Raw genomic sequence first — 16,905 nt, 5'->3', positions numbered from 1 at the left:
TTTTTGAGTTGTGCTGAAGAAAAAAAGCCCATTCCTTCATTTTGAGACTAAGTCAGAAACGTTTCCTTGTTAGCCCAGAAAATATAAATCACAAAAACCTGTAAATAGAAAAAGGCACCACATTGGGGTCTGCCACATACACCTACCAAGTCTTGCTGACGAATATTAGGAAATTTTTGAGAGCTGCTCCGAGAAAGAAAGAAATCACAAAAACCTGTAAATAGGAAAAGGCACCATTTTAGCTTCTGATTGTTACATCTACCAAGTTTAGCATAAAAATAAAGAATGGATTTTTAGCTGCTCCAGAAACAAAGCCCAAAACACCATTTTGAGACTAAGTCCGAAACGTTTCCATTGAAACCGAGAAAAACTGCAAGTGTCCAAAGGCACCACTTTAGGTTCTGACTCCTGTATGTAACAAGTTTTGCAACAAAAATATTGAATGGTTTTTGAGTTCTGTTCCGGAAATGAAGCCCATGCATCCATTTTGAGACGAAGTTCAAAACGTTTCCATGGAAACCGACAAAACAATAAATCACAAAAGCCTGTAAACAGCAAAACACACCACTTTGGGATCTGCCACACATATCTACCAAGTTTTGCAGAAAAATGTAGAACACTTGTGGAGTTCTGCTCCTGAAACGAAGCCCATATCCCTCCATTTTGAGATTAAGTCCGAAATATCTTTATGGAAATTGACAAAATAGTAAATAAAAAAATCCTGTAAGGAGCAACAGGCACCACTTCAGGTTCTACGTGATATATCTACAAAGTTTTGCAGAAAAATATTGAACGTTTTTTGAGTTCTGCTCCGAAAACGAAGCTCATGCCTCCATATTGATGCAAAGTCCAAAACGTTTCCATGGAAACCAAGAAAATAATAAATCACAAAATCCTGCGTATGCCAATAGGCACCACTTCAGGTTCTGACTGATATATCTACCAAGTTTTGCACAAAAATATTGAAAGTTTTTCAGTTTTGCTCCAAAACGAAGCCCACCCCACCATTAGACTAACACCAAAATGTTCCATGGAAAAACAAAAATATAAATGCCAAAATCTGTCAATAGCAAAAGGCACGACTATAGGTTCAGATTATTGCATCTATCAAGTTTGGATTAAAAATGTTGAACGGTTTCTGAGTTATGCTCCAGAAACAAAGTGATGGACGACGAGGCATTGACAATATCCCCCCGCATTACATGCCAGGGGAATAAAAAAGGGCAACTAACAGGATCAGGTGATCAGGCTCTCCAATTTGGTTGACATTTATCATCAGTTCTCAGTTGTGCAGATCAATGGACATGCTGTTGATCACTGGATTGTCTGGACCAGACATGATTGTTTACAGACCGCCGCCAGATAGTTGGATTGCTGAGTGTGGCTTAAAACTTCACCTACTCATTCTTTCCACAGCATTAAGTGAAAACTGTATAAAATCTACCCATGCTACTGCTAGCAGGTATCTTGACACTTTACAGTCTGTTTTAACACTTGTCCATTTCTACAGCATCTGTGTCACCTGGGTCAAGCTCTATATAGACAGCTGGAGATGAGGGGTGTCAGTTATCTGGGAGAGGGTGTGCCACCTGGGTCAATCTCTATATAGACAGTTGGGGATGAGTGGTGTCAGTGATATGAGGGAGGGTGTGCCACCTGGATCACTTTCCACATAGAGAACTAGGGGTGAGGGGTGTCAGTCAAATGAGTCACTTTCAATATAAACAGTTGTGGATGAGGGGTGTCAGTTATCTGGGGGAGAATGTGGCACCTGGATCACTTTCCATATAGACATCTGGGAGTGAAGGGTGTCAGTCATCTTGGGGAGCGTGTCACCTGGGGCACTCTCCATAGACACTACTTAGGTGAGAGGTGACAGTAATCATGGGTATGGTGTGTCACTTTGGTCACATCTCCAAAGAGACAAGTGGTGGCAAGGGGTGTCAGTCATCTGGGTGAGGGTGTGCCACCTGGATCACGCTCCATATAGACAACGTCCAGAAAATACTGTCAACCTGAAGATGTGCAAACCATTCCCTAAAAACAAAACATACACAAGCTATGCTCTATCTGGCCGGTATAGAGTCTGTCTGACCAACACTTACAGAAAACACCTTTAATATAAGGCTGTGCTATCCACCTTCACAAAATTGGGGAGTCAAACCCTAACTAGGTGTGAATAGCAAACGCTTTAACCACTGGGATACCTCACCATCTCCTTTAACCTGAAGCTAAAGAAACCACCCTGAAGACAACCCTGTAATCTAAATCTACCCATGCTAGCATAAACCAACCATCCTGAAGACACCCTGTAATCTAAATCTACCCATGCTAGCATGTATCTGGCCTCTTTGTATAGTTTCCTTGACCAACAGTGACATTTTCCACAGTTAACTTCAACCTGAAGCTACACACAACAACCTGAACACACCCTACAGTAAACTTCTAACCTGAAGCTACACAAACCACCCTCTGAAGACACCCTTTAATCTAAATCCATCTAAGTGAGTACATATCCGGCCTCTATACACCATGTAACTATGTCATAACTACTTCATAACTTCATACGTATCTGGCCTCTATACACTTTGCAACTACTTCATAACATCCAGAGAAACCTTTAACCTGAAGTTACACAAACCACCCTCTGAAAGACACCCTGTAATCTAAATGTACTGAAACTAGCATATATCTCACCTCTATACCTAGTGTTCTTCTGACTGCCAGAGAATACCTGTCATATGAAGCTACACAAAACCACCCTGAATACACCCTGTAATCTAAATCTACCCAAGCTTATATGTATCTCACCTCTATACTGGCTACTTGATGACTTCCAGAGAATACCTTTAACCTGGTGCTACACAAACCACACAGAAGACACCCTGTAATCTAAATCTACCCAAGCTTATATGTATCGCACCTCTATACAGTCTACTTGATGACTTCCAGAGAATACCTTTAACCTGGTGCTACGCAAGCCACACAGAAGACACCCTGTAATCTAAATCTACCCAAGCTTATATGTATCGCACCTCTATACAGTCTACTTGATGACTTCCAGAGAATACCTTTAACCTGGTGCTACACAAACCACACAGAAGACACCCTGTAATCTAAATCTACCCAAGCTTATATGTATCGCACCTCTATACAGTCTACTTGATGACTTCCAGAGAATACCTTTAACCTGGTGCTACACAAACCACACAGAAGACATCCTTTAATCTAAATCTACCCAAGCCAGCATCTATACACTCTCAGTATCATTACGTCATTACTTCTAAAGAATATCTTTAACCTTAAATTACACAAACCACCCTGAAGATACCCTGTAATTGTAATCTACCCAAGCATGCATGTATCAGGCCTCTATAAACTGATGACTTCGACCCATGTACACTGTGTCACTACTTCATGACTTCAAAAGATTGCCTTTACACTGAAAGTACAGGAACCACCTTGAAGACATCCTGTAATCTAAAACTATCCAAGCCAGCATGTATCTGGCCTCCATACACTCTCTTTGTCATTACTTCATTACTTCTAAAGAATACCTTTAACCTGAAACTACACAAACCACCCTGAAGATACTAGTACCCTGTAAATGTAATCTAACCATGAGGGTAAAAGGGTAGAGGAGGCCTTCAGCAACCAATGCTTGCTATAAACAGCTAATATGCTTGTCATAAGAGGCAACTAACAGGATCTGCTAGTCAGGTTCACTGACTTAGTTGACACGTCATCCATTCCAAACTGCGCAAATACTCTTGCTATTGATCACTGGATTGTCTTGTCCAGACTCGATTACTTACAGACTGCCGCAATATATCTGGATTATTGTTGAAAGCAGAGTAAAATTTAACACACACTCACTCACTTGGTGACTTCCAGGGAATACCTTAAACCTGAAGATACGAAAACCAAACTGAACACACCCTGTAATCTAAATCCACCCAAGAGAGTACATATCTGGCCTCCATACAGTATCTCTATACAGTGGCTTAAAGCTAGACTCATTCACTCATCCTACAGCAACTGGAAGTAAGGCAATATCTACCAATCCTAGCATGCATGTGGACACCATTTGACCACTTGGCCATTTCTACAGCATTAACTGGAAACTGTACAAAACCTACACAGGCTAGCATGCATATGGACATTGTACAGTTTCCTTTGCCACTTGACCATTTCTACAGCATTAACTGGATCTTATGCAAATTTACCCATGCCAGTAAGTATTTGGACACTGTACAGTCTGTTTGACCACTTGACAACTTGCAAAATCTTCACATGCCAGAAGAATGCATATTTATCCTATACTGTCTGTTTGACCACTTGACCATTTCTACAGCATGAACAGGAAGCTACACAAAATCTACTCCTGCTAGCATGTATCTGTACAGTGGACAGTCTATTTGACCACTTGACCATTTCTACAGCATGAACAGGAAACTATACAAAATATACCCATGCCAGTATGTATCTGGACACTGTACAGTCTATATCACCACTTGACAAGTTGTACCTCATTAACTGGAAGCTGTACAAAATCTACCCATCCTAGCCTGTTTCTGGACACAGTACAGTCTATTTGACCACTTGACCATTTCTACAGCATTAACTGCAAGTTCTGCAAAATTTGCCCATACCAGCATGTATCTGGACACTACAGTCTGATTTACCACTTGACCATTTTTGCAGCATTAACTGATAGTTATGCAAAAATCTACACATGCTAGCATCTATCTCGACACTGTACAGTCTGTTTTACCACTTGGCAATTTCTACAGCGTCACTTTGGCACTATGTAAAATCTAACTATTCAAGCCTCTATCTGGACACAGGAGTCTATTTGACCACTTGACCATATCTACAGCATTAACTGGAAGGTATCCTAATTTACCCATGCCTGTGCATGTATTTGGACACCGTACAGTCTATTTGACCACTAAACCAATTCTAATGCATTAACTGGAAGTTATGCAAAATCTACACATACTAGCATGTATCTGGCCACTGTATATTCTGTCTGACCAATTGAAAATTTCTACTGCATTAACTATGTAAACGCTATCCATACCCGGTGTCTGGACACAGTACAGTCTCTTTGACCACATGCACCTGACCATTTCTACAGCATTAACTGGAAGTTATCTAAATTTACCGATACCAGTATGTATGACCATTTGTACCACATTAACAAGAAGCTGTACAAAATCTACCCATGCTAGCATGTATCTGGACACTGTACAGCCTGCTTGGCCACTTGACCATTTCTACAGAATTAACTGGAAGTGATGTAAAATCTACCCATGCTAGCAGGTATCTGGACACTGTACAGTCTGTTTCACCACTTGTCCATTTCTACAGCATCAACTGGAAAAAATGCAATGTTTACCCATGCCATCAGGCATCTGGACACTGTCAACTCCATTTGACCACTTGATCATTTCTACTGAATTTACTGGAAGTTACGGAAAATCTACCCATCCTACCCTGTACCTGGATGCTGTACAGTCTGCTTGACAACTTGACCATTCCTACAACATTATCTGGACACCATGTAAAATCTACCCATCCTAGCCTGTATCTTTACTCAGTACAGTCTGTTTCACCACTTGACCATTTGTACAGCATAAACCGGAAACTATACAAAATCTACACATGCCAGCATGTATTTGGACACTGTACAGTCTATATGACCACTTGACTATTTCTACAGTTTTAACAAGAAACAATAGAAAATATACCGATGCTAGCATGTATTTGGACACTGTTGTCTATGGCCATTTTTGACACATTAACTGGAAACTATACAGAATCTACCTATTCTACTACATCTGCAAACAGTACAAAATTCTGCTGTGAGACTGATTAAACGTAAATGACACACCGACCACATCACTCCAGTTCTGGAATACCTCCACTGGTTGCCTGTCCAACAGCGTATCTCCTATAAAATCCTGTTACTGACTTACCGAGCCTTCTACAGGGATAAACAGGCCTAAATACCTCAAAGAGCTCATCAACATTTACAATTAATTATGGAACACTTTACCATCAGAACTCAAAGCCACCAACTGTGAATCCACTTCTAAAAGCCTGATGAAAACCCTAAAACCCTGTTCAGAACTGCTTACAATATTTAATCATTTTCCCATTCACTCCATTACTCACCTTATGGGGGTCTGTTATGTGGAGGACGGTTTGTCAGGTGGGGGCATACATAGGTCACTTTATGGGGGGTCTACTACCTGGAGGAGGGTTTGTCACATGGGGGTATACATGGGTCACCTTATGGGGGTCTACTATCTGAAGGAGGAGGGTGTGTCATCTGGGGGTATACATGGGTCACCTTATGGGGGTCTACTATCTGAAGGAGGAGGGTGTGTCATCTGGGGATATACATGGGTCACCTTATGGGGGTCTACTATCTGGAGGAGGAGGGTGTGTCATCTGGGGGTATACATGGGTCACCTTATGGGGGTCTACTATCTGAAGGAGGAGGGTGTGTCATCTGGGGGTATACATGGGTCACCTTATGGGGGTCTACTATCTGAAGGAGGAGGGTGTGTCATCTGGGGGTATACATGGGTCACCTTATGGGGGTCTACTATCTGAAGGAGGAGGGTGTGTCATCTGGGGGTATACATGGGTCACCTTATGGGGGTCTACTATCTGGAGGAAGGGGAGTCACCTGGGTTATCTACATGGATCACCTCATGGGGGTCTGTCATCTGCGGGAGGGTGTGTCACCTGGGTATACACATGGGCAGTGTTAGAAATAGATTCAAACTGTCACTAGCCCAATAATGTCACTGGCCCATCAGACACGTTACTGGCCAGAATTATTCATGATAAGTTTTAGACAATAAAACAGAGCATACAAGAATAGCTAGAATATTCATTTCACAAATTAATCGTTTGAGACTATTAACTCTGTGCCTCTGTCATTGGTGGGATATACTCTAAGAATATCCATACATTTTCAGAGAAGAGGACAAAGTCATCAATATCCCCTTGATGGCAAAATACTCTTCATGAATATGTCTACAGGCTATGATTAAGTCAACTACTACTACTACTAGTATTCTGGCATGTATGTAGGATAGTGGACGAAGGTTTTAAAGTTCTGCTCCATAAAGGAGCAATACCACCAACTTCAGTTGAAGCCAAAATTTTGGCCACAGAAACATAAACATTATTTTAATCAGAATTCTGAAACTACCAAGTGGCACTAGTTCACCATTAGATATGTGTAAATTTGAAACTTGGGAAAGAAACAATGAACGGTTTACAGGTTCTGCTCCAGAAAAGAGGAATACATTGTACCACCAATTTGAGTCAAAGGCAAATTTGTTGCCATGGAAATGCCCTAAATATTCAATTCAGAATGCCCAATCTACCAAAATGCACCAGTACACCACCTGACCTATCTATGTGCCAAGTTTGGTAAGGAAATATTGGAATGGTTTTAAAGATCAGGCTAGCAATTCTCCAAACGTTCATAGCCCCACAACCTTCTTATGCCCATTCATAACACACTGGCTGTGATCAAAGTTAAGAATTCTTGGGGCTATGAAAGCTTCAAGAATAAGGGTCTTGTTCCGCAATAGACAAACACGCACGCACTGAGTCCATTTCAATATTGCAAAACACAATACAGGGAATAAATATCTTCATAATAAATTATCTAAGGTCACATGTAACTCAAAACACAACTTAGCAGATTCTGACACCTTTCGGTTTGAATTTATAGTAACATATTCTCAAAAATTCAAATTTAACTTAATATGATATATCCTCTAACGTCACCACAGCCCTGGCGTGAAAAGTGGTTTCAATAGCTGTGCTGCGGTGCACACGTAGTGCATGTGCAGGGAATTAGGTTCACGCGGCTTGAACTGGAAAGGTGACTCATAAAAACACAGCAAGTGATGCATGCAGGGATATTTCTTGTGATTACAAGCACATTGGGTCTGCAGTAATAAAAATACACTGGTTCCATACTTAGTTGCAAACCAAGTTTTCAAGAAAGCGTAGCATTTGAAATACTACTTTCATTGCAAAGGGACCATTCATAATTTATGGCTATGGAGGGTGGTGGGGGTGGGGTCACTTATATTATTCTAGGGAGTCAGGAGGGTGCTGGGGGTAGTCATTCACATTGAACATGCAACTCCATAATAATCCTCATCATCATACTTCAACACATGACACGTTATTACGTCTGTGGGTTGCGAACAAACTGCATCCATTTTTCTCAGATGACTTGATCAGACGGACACTGGAGCAAACTCATATTGTCAGTTCCTCTCCATATACATCCTTTATGGAAGACACCTTCTTCTACTTCATGTGATGCGACGTTTTGGTATGGATTCTTATACCGTTATCACTCTTGCTTGACAACGGTATATGAATCCATACCAAATTGTGGCACCATACACAATAAAAGAAAAAGAATCTTTCTTTCTTATTATTCAACATATTTCTAAAATGCCAATCAAACAGATCATCTCCATATACACACAATCAACCCTCAGTGTATCTGCAAATGAACCAGCCACCGAAAAGTCTTCATTACCCTTGAGTGCACAATCACTCACTCTGACTACTGGGTTCAGTCTCCCGGGAGCTTTGTTTCGAGGGAAGTAAATCTAAGTACAAAATATTGCACTTTTGATTCGTAGTTGTACACTTATAATTTTGTTTATTTGTGTTTTCTTTCACAATCAGAAATGTACATTATTTATCACGAATAAGCGATAACAGTGTTCTAATTATTTGAGTTTTTTTGCCGGGTTGCATGTGACCTTTAAGGACATAAGTCATCATCATCCTCCAAATAATTGTCTGCATCTGAGATGCTGCCATCACTATCATGGCAACTGTCACAGTCAGAATCTTGAGCTGTTTGGGCTTCACCATTCTCTGCCTCATATGCATGTAAAATTATTTGCTCATCACCTCTGACTTCCTTAGATTCCTGGGAATGGAGAACCCTCTTTACCCATCTGGGTTCTGCTTTCAACCATTATTGAATCACAGGGGTCATGATCTGGCTCTTCAGAAGTAACCAATGACGTTCTTGCTTACAATTTAGATAGTATTTTGTAACAGTATGCATTTGACTTCTTGTTTCTGTTTTGCGGATAGTGCTGTCACTAAAATTATTAACTCAGGATTCAGGACACATGATCTGGGGGAGGGTGTGTCACCTGGGGGCATCTACATGGGTCATCTTCTCAGGGTCTGCTATCTGGGGGAGGGTGTGTCGTCTAGGGTTATCTACATGGGTCACTTTATTGGGGTCTGCTGTCTGTGGGAGGCTGTGTTATTTGGGAGGGTCTATAATCAGGGGACCCATGAAAGTCCCGGGGTGGAGATAGGCCTTCAGCAACCCATGCTTGCCCTAAAAGGCAACTATGCTTGTCGTAAGAGGCGACTAACAGGACCAGATGGTCAGGCTCACTGACTTTTTTGACACGTCATCGGTTCCCAGTTGCGCTGATCGATGCTCATGTTGTTGGTCACTGGATTGTTTGGTCCAGACTTGATTATTTACAGACCGCCGCCACATAGCTGGAATATTGTTGAGAGCGGCGTAAAACTAAACTCATTCTGTCATCAGGGGGAGGGTTGGTCACCTGAGGAAGGGTGTTTTACCTGGAGGATATACATGGGTCACCGCCTGAGGGTCTGTCACCTGGGGGAAGGTGTGTCCCCTGGGGGTGTCAGTCATTAGGGGGAGGGTTTGTCACCTGGGTTATCTACATGGATCACCTTATGGGGTCTGTCACCTGGGGGCATCTACATGGATCACCTTATGGGGGTCTGTCACCTGGAGCAGAGTGTATCACCTTATGGGGGTCAGTCACCTCGGGAAGAGTATGTCACCTGGGAGAGGGTGAGCCACCTGGAACAGAGTGTATCACCTTCTGTGGGTCTCCTGGGGAAGAGTATGTCACCTGGGGGTATCTACATGGGTCACCTTATGGGGGTCTGTCACCTGGGGACAAAATGTTTACCTGAGGGGACAGTGGTTACCTGTGGGGTATGTCATCTGAGGGAACTGTGTTCACCTGGAGGGTCTGTCATCTGGGTGAATGGTTGTCACCTGGGGGTGTGTCATCTCGTGTCTGTTAGTTTTAGAAAAAATAATCAACATGTAAAAATATCTGTACTCAACAATACAAAAATTAACAATTCACTAAAACTTTAACCAACAGCGTATTTTCAATATATTGCACTGTATGTAGGCAACAGTTATTCTTTATTATTGCATTTTTAATATAGTGTTCACTTATCATTGTTTACAGTATACATCAAATTTTGGGCACAAAATTTGAAATTTGGAACAAAATATGCCAAAAGCGTATTTTCTGTTTTTTGTGTTCTGTGTCGTGGATGTAGAAAATCCTTCCTGTTGTATGGTATTAACAGTTCAGTTGTTAGTTTTGAGTTACTGAGTGTAATATCCCTGTAGAATAATATATATAATCATGGTTATAACAATATACAATAATTCAATTAAAACAGGTATGCTTCAGAACTTGTGGCATATGTGAAATAACAACCATAAGCCCCTGGGGTGGTTATCTGACCATCTCTCCAGGCGATACTGGAACAAGGCTTAACTTCACTTCATCTTATTCCTGGTATTCCACCGCGAGAAGAACATTTCGCTTGGCATATCAAGTTTGCATAAAACATGCCTCTACCTCAATGTTTTATTGGAAACATCTTCAATAAATAAATACAGAACCATTCAATTTTTTAAAAAATAATTATTAGTACATCTGCACATTGTCCTTAATAATGATGACTGTCAACTAGGTATTCTTTTTTTTTACCTAGTGGTATATGCAAAATAATGACCTAAGCTTGTGACTTGCTGCAGGTGGTTATCGCAGCAAACCACTTGCTTGGCAGTCATCATTTCACCCAAAACCTGAGGACTCCAGTGTCCCCTTATTTTCTAACACTGCTTAACATTTTCACATTGTGAGCAATCAAAACAATACTGAATGCTGATGTTCACACCTGTTCCGAGGCCAATATTCAGCCCCAAATCTGCGACAAATTGCAGAAGAAATTCCCAGTTTTCACTGCATTTACTAAAGGACATTAAAAATAAATAAAATGTTGGACAATTAGAAATGTGAGGTTCCTTAAAGGATATAAAATAAGGTTAACTAACAGGCCTGGAAAGTTTAATATATAATCATTTCAATCCAAATTTCCGTGGACTGGTGTAAACTTTTGTTATTGTTTTTCTCCCGTGAGTACCCGGATGATATCCCAGAATTCGTGACTGGTTCGTGACCTCTGCCACGCAGTCTGTATGCGCAATTGAGAGTTTATTATAGACAGACAGATTGCCAATGTGGATCCTATTTCACACACATACGCGATCTAGTGTGTGTTTTCTGTCATATAGATTCTGCTGAATGCTACAACAAACAAATTACAGTAAACTGTAAAAATGTAAAACAGACTAATTTTATAGCAACAATATCAGGCTACCACCTTGTTCAAGAATGTATCCATCAATATCCACATGAAAGAACGATATTCCATTCATCAGCAGCTGGTAAATAATCCTGTTCTGTATCGTGTGTCTTACAACTGTGTAATTTGCTGAAAAGTAAAACATGTTTTAACGTCTTTCACATTGGTGAAAACCTGATAAACCACTCATTGGTCACCCAAGGTAGCATGCCTGGCAACTAATTGTATGATGTCCGCCATTCTAGGTAATTTAGTTAACCAATAATGAGCAATCAATTAACGCAAGGGTGGTTAATTCTTTGAAGGGAGGACGTTGTTTCTACACTCGCACTTTACGACAGGATGTAGTTAGTATAGATTAGTACAACTACACACACTGCCTTTTGACAAATCCACTGTAGAAGATAAAAGTAATTAATCATTCAGTGTGTTATCGGTTAATCCTTTGATCAATGTTTGTTTTTGTAACTCAGCTGATAAACCCTCTTGCATCACTTACATGCACATATTACATAACATACAATACATTTGCCATGACAGACCTTAATTTATGATGTTGAGTATTTACTCCAGACAGCAGAAATGCCAAATGGGAACCTTTGTTGAGTAACCTGAGTGTTGTTATTTCTAATTTTACCTGTTCTTAATTCATTTACTGACCATCCAGAGAATGAGGGCAAATAACACTTGTAGGTTTACACCATTAAACATGAGTTACAGCACGGATGATGCAACCTCTGTGTCGCATGCAGCCTGAAAACACTTATGGGGCGAAATTGTTTTGAGGATACCAACGGAACTTTGCTACATAAGGAATACATACAGGCATACTGTGTACTTGGTGTAGGTGTAATAAGTTGGTTGTTTTATGTAAGAAGATTTTCAGATTTCTGTACCAAAGTCATCGTTTTTAGTTTATGAATTCAAAGAAATCAACTGTGTCTTTTTATTACCATAAAAAATAAACCAGGGTAGCTACCATAGCTACCAAAATTTACATATGATATTTGCTATCACGGCTGAACCAACACCCAAAACTATCTAAATATGAAGCTTTGCAATCTTTCGGACTGAAACAAATGGCTTGCTATGAGTACCTGCTTGTAGACATCATATTTTCACATAACATGATTTAATATCGAGGTTAAAAACACAGAAATAGGATCAAATTGGATCAGTCACTATACCATCCAAGCATCCGAAAAAAACTACATTGTTGGGATATTTTACTACGATCAGACAAGGAATACCATGAATATTTTTAGATAATGGCATATGATGGGCATCCGGCCTCCTGACTGTTTAGGCGAAGAAATTCTACTATTATGGACAGGAGCCCAGTCCCTTTGTCCATCACGGTCGAGGGAGCGGGCGCTGACCAATTTGCAGTTTGGTTTGGTAATAAGACCGTTGGCGAGAAACATTATTCCCTCCGCATCAGTGCCCCTTTAATCAAAACAAGTAATTTTTTTTGTAAAGTTTACTGCGACAATGGTTTCTGTCAAAATATGATACCTACCAACTAAGTCAAATAATCTTAAACGGCGGTCGGTGCATTGCTGTTGCATGCTCGCCATGTTAAAGAAAAGATACCTCGGAAACAGGCCATTTGAAAAAACGCGCACATTTTGGTCTGCGACACCATCTAAGGTTCAGCTTTTTGGAATTTCTTCCAGCGATATTGTTCAAGTTCAAATATATAAACAAATAACAGAATTCACATCGGATACTTTTGATCGTTCAGATTTAGTAGCCATAATAATTAACAAACACGGCCTTTTTCGCGGGAGGAGTTAAGATCAATCGCTTGTCCCTGCTGCGCTCGACACTGCCACTGGCAACAGTGGATGATGGCGCAATCGCATGCCTGCTGTGCTATATCTCTATACAACGTAATCAAAACATAAAAAATATGTCTGAAAGGTACAAACAGTTAAAACACTACCTTATGTATCCACATGTTGCTAGGATATCTCATGACATATCGCATTTTGTTCATAAACTGCAAAAATCGAAGCGATATTTCCAGCACTCTCTTCCTTGCCGCCATTTTCTATTTCAGGAAAGTTCAAGGTCGTGATAGGCAGCAAGGGTACCACGGATAAAAAACATAATATTATTTTCTGTTTCGATCTCTGTGTTTCCCTTAATATTCAAATAGGGCGAATCGAGGTGAGAGTCACTTATCGTTTATTTTGGTTAGAATATATATGGGATTTTCTTGTTTTTTTTTAAAAAGGTTATCAGCATGAAAAGCTGCATTAATTTCAAGCTTAGATCTATTACTTTCAGTGCCTTTCAGGGTTACACAGTACAATTAATATGATATTGTAAAACATATAAGGTGTTCATCATTTAAAAATATAATTTATGGAATGAGATTCATGAAGTAGATTCAATAATATGCTATTGTATCTGCAATGTTTATGAAAATAACTTCCCCGGTATACTCGGGCATGAGTAATGACCCCGAAGCAATGCAGTCCATGCAGGGTTGGAATATGTGCTGTAGCAAGTGTAGATAAGGAAAGTCATTGGGCTCTTATTATATTGAATGAATAAAATGTTGGAACTCTTTATACACATATGAAGGTTCGGGGTATAGAATAGGCCATGTACATAGGTACCCACAGGAGAACCACCCTCACACAGATGACAGATCCCCAGGTGACACACCCTCCCCCAGACGACAGACCTCCCTAAGGTGACCCATGTAGATATACCCAGGTGACACACCTTCCCCCTGACGGCAGATCCCCATAAGGTGACCAATCCTCCCGACCTGTGAAGATCCTGGTTAGAATGGGCCTTTAGCAACCCATGCTTGCCATAAAAAGGAGACTCTACTAGAACGGGACCGGGTGGTCAGGCTCGCTAACCTGGTTGGCGCATGTCATCGGTTGCCATTTGCGTAGATCAGTACGTTGATCACTGGATTGTTTGGTGCAGACTCGATTATTTACAGACCACAGACATAATTACAGCTGGAATATTGCTGAGTGCACTCATTTCAGAGACTTGATGTTAGTCTAACCATGGTACAATATCAGACCTTTGCACAGGTCGTTAGTAGTAAGAGTCATCATTTGGTCAGTCGGACGACATAAAAAGCTGTCTCTGGCATATCTTACCTTCTATAGGCGGCCTGAAGCCGGTGGCGTCAACTATGTAAACATGACGTCATTACCTTTGCCCTCGCATCTTGGCAGTGACTCAGCTGACTGTGGCAGACGTCAAATCTCAGTGTTGCCTGGAAATCGAGGCATCATTGAAATCTTGTTTACTGAAGGGTGACGGATTCAATGACAGGTTTTGGATTTGCAGTAATACCATAGATTCCTTTCAGTGAAATCTACGAATTTTTAGATTAACAATTTTGACCTTTAACAGTCCAACTGGATTCTGCGCACTATGTAGAAAAAGAAACACATGCGGTGTCACGAAACTTTATAATGACGGCCGGGTGCAGACGAAGAGCAACTGAAAATTTATTGACACAAAACTTAAACTGTCTGCGACAATTAAGCGATTTAACGTTCACGGATAGATATTTGTAGAATATAGATATTCAAGGAAGAATACAGATAGATCTAGCAGGATTGTCTGGCTCGGAGCAAACATCCCTCAGAAATCTACATACACATGTAGTGTCTCATGCCGACGTTGTGCACCAATATTGTTTGACATGTTAAAAATAGAGTTAGGATATTGAATATTAAAAATGAACAATGAAATGAAAAACAGAATTAAAATATAATTCCCGATATATTGATAATCCCTGATCTGAATTTTTTAAGTATATTTAAATTTGTAAATTTGTTGGCGTCTCTGCAGTATGGTGTTGTATCAATGAAGATAAAATATCTCATGGGGCTGGACAAGATATGGGTCAAGTGACCTGATTAAAACAATGTTGTCAGCTTGAAGATCTACAGTTGCAGAACACAGTAATCAATGTATTGGACTGGAGGTCTTTCCTTTGACTAGACAGGGTGTGAGTGAGAGGAGGTGGTGGTGGGGTGGCAATGTTTCAGTCATATGTTGTCAGGAGATTTTATTTTTCTCTTACAATGCCTAAATTTTGAGAACGTTCATCATGTCAAGTGTATAAAAACAACTATTAAGATTGAGCACAAACTTACAAATTGTGCAAGTTCTAAAATTTATTCTATAGTCCTCATTCGTCATCATGAATTTGAGACCCGTGAAGGTCCCGGGGTAGAATAGGCCTTCAGCAACCCATGCTTGCCATAAAAGGCGACTCAGCTTGTCGTAAGAGGCGACTAACGGGATCGGGTGGTCAGGCTCGCTGACTTGGTTGACACATGTCATCAGTTCCCAATTGTGCAGATCGATGCTCATGTTGTTGATCACTGGATTGTCTGGTCCAGACTCGATTATTTACAGACCGCCGCCATATAGCTGTAATATTGCTGAGTGCGGCGTAAAACTAAACTCACTCACTCATGAATTTGAGTTTACACACTTCAATGACACGCATCGGGCGTCAGGCTCGCTGACTTTATTGACAGGTGTTACGGTATCCCAGTTGCGAAGATCGATGCTTAGGCTGTTGATCACTGGGATGTCTGGTCCAGACTCGATTATTTACAGGCCGCCCCCATATAGATGGAATATTGCTGAGTGCGGCATAATACTAAACTCACTCACTCACTCACTCACTCAGTAGCATACCCCTTCTGGAACTCTGGTGTTCAGCTTGCACCAGAACATTCGTAATAAGAGTAATGCTCGAATGACCAGGCATCGTTACCTCATCCTGGGCAGGTGGCTTACCAACCTTGTCAGTTACAGCCATCTGTGCTGTGACCACCCGTGTTGACGGCTGAGCGTCGGACTTTCAAACATACACAATCTGCAGTGCTACATCTTAATCCCGCATGGCTCTACTGCAGTACTACAAGAAAGTGGGGCAACACAGAAGCAGCCTAGGGCGGTAGCTGTTTTTAGCTATTTTTGAAAGTAACCCTCCGAGGCAACACGCAACAGCTAAAAAATTAAAATAAGAGTGATCGTTTGCTGCTTGCTGTACCATCGCATTGGGAAGTCCCCTCTATGTAACGTCTCCTCTATGCCATTAAAGTTTGTTTGTTGTTTGTGCGGCACTCAGCAATTATCCAGCTTTATGGTGGTGCTCTATAATCGAGTCTGGACCAGACAATCCAATGACCAACGTTATAAGCATCGACCTAGACTGCTTCAATGTGATTTGAAAACTGTGTGTTCGCTGCAGTGTGATGCAGCCTTAAGCTCTTTGTTCAGCGTCGTACCCAAGTCAGCGAGCGAGAACACACGACCTGTTTGTCGCCTCATTGGCTGCTGAAGATCAGTTCTTTCCGTTGTCTTCATGGTCCGTTAGTGATACTA

At 40.9% G+C, this 16,905-nt stretch overlaps 1 protein-coding gene across 1 annotated transcript in view; it reads right to left on the bottom strand.

Annotated features, from left to right (window-relative positions):
• Positions 1-16,905, bottom strand: part of LOC137269796 (E3 ubiquitin-protein ligase TRIM33-like) — a 97,294-nt gene that overhangs the window by 44,741 nt on the left and 35,648 nt on the right. The window contains exons 4-5 of the mRNA XM_067803634.1: positions 14,649-14,767; positions 10,054-10,145 (exon numbers count right to left, since the gene is read on the bottom strand). The gene's annotated coding sequence lies outside the window, so the exon portion shown is untranslated. The remainder of the gene's footprint in view (positions 1-10,053; positions 10,146-14,648; positions 14,768-16,905) is intronic.

The sequence above is a fragment of the Haliotis asinina genome, unplaced genomic scaffold, assembly GCF_037392515.1.
Source record: "Haliotis asinina isolate JCU_RB_2024 unplaced genomic scaffold, JCU_Hal_asi_v2 scaffold_17, whole genome shotgun sequence".
Taxonomy (NCBI): domain Eukaryota; kingdom Metazoa; phylum Mollusca; class Gastropoda; order Lepetellida; family Haliotidae; genus Haliotis; species Haliotis asinina.
This window is presented reverse-complemented; position numbering and strand designations above follow the sequence as displayed.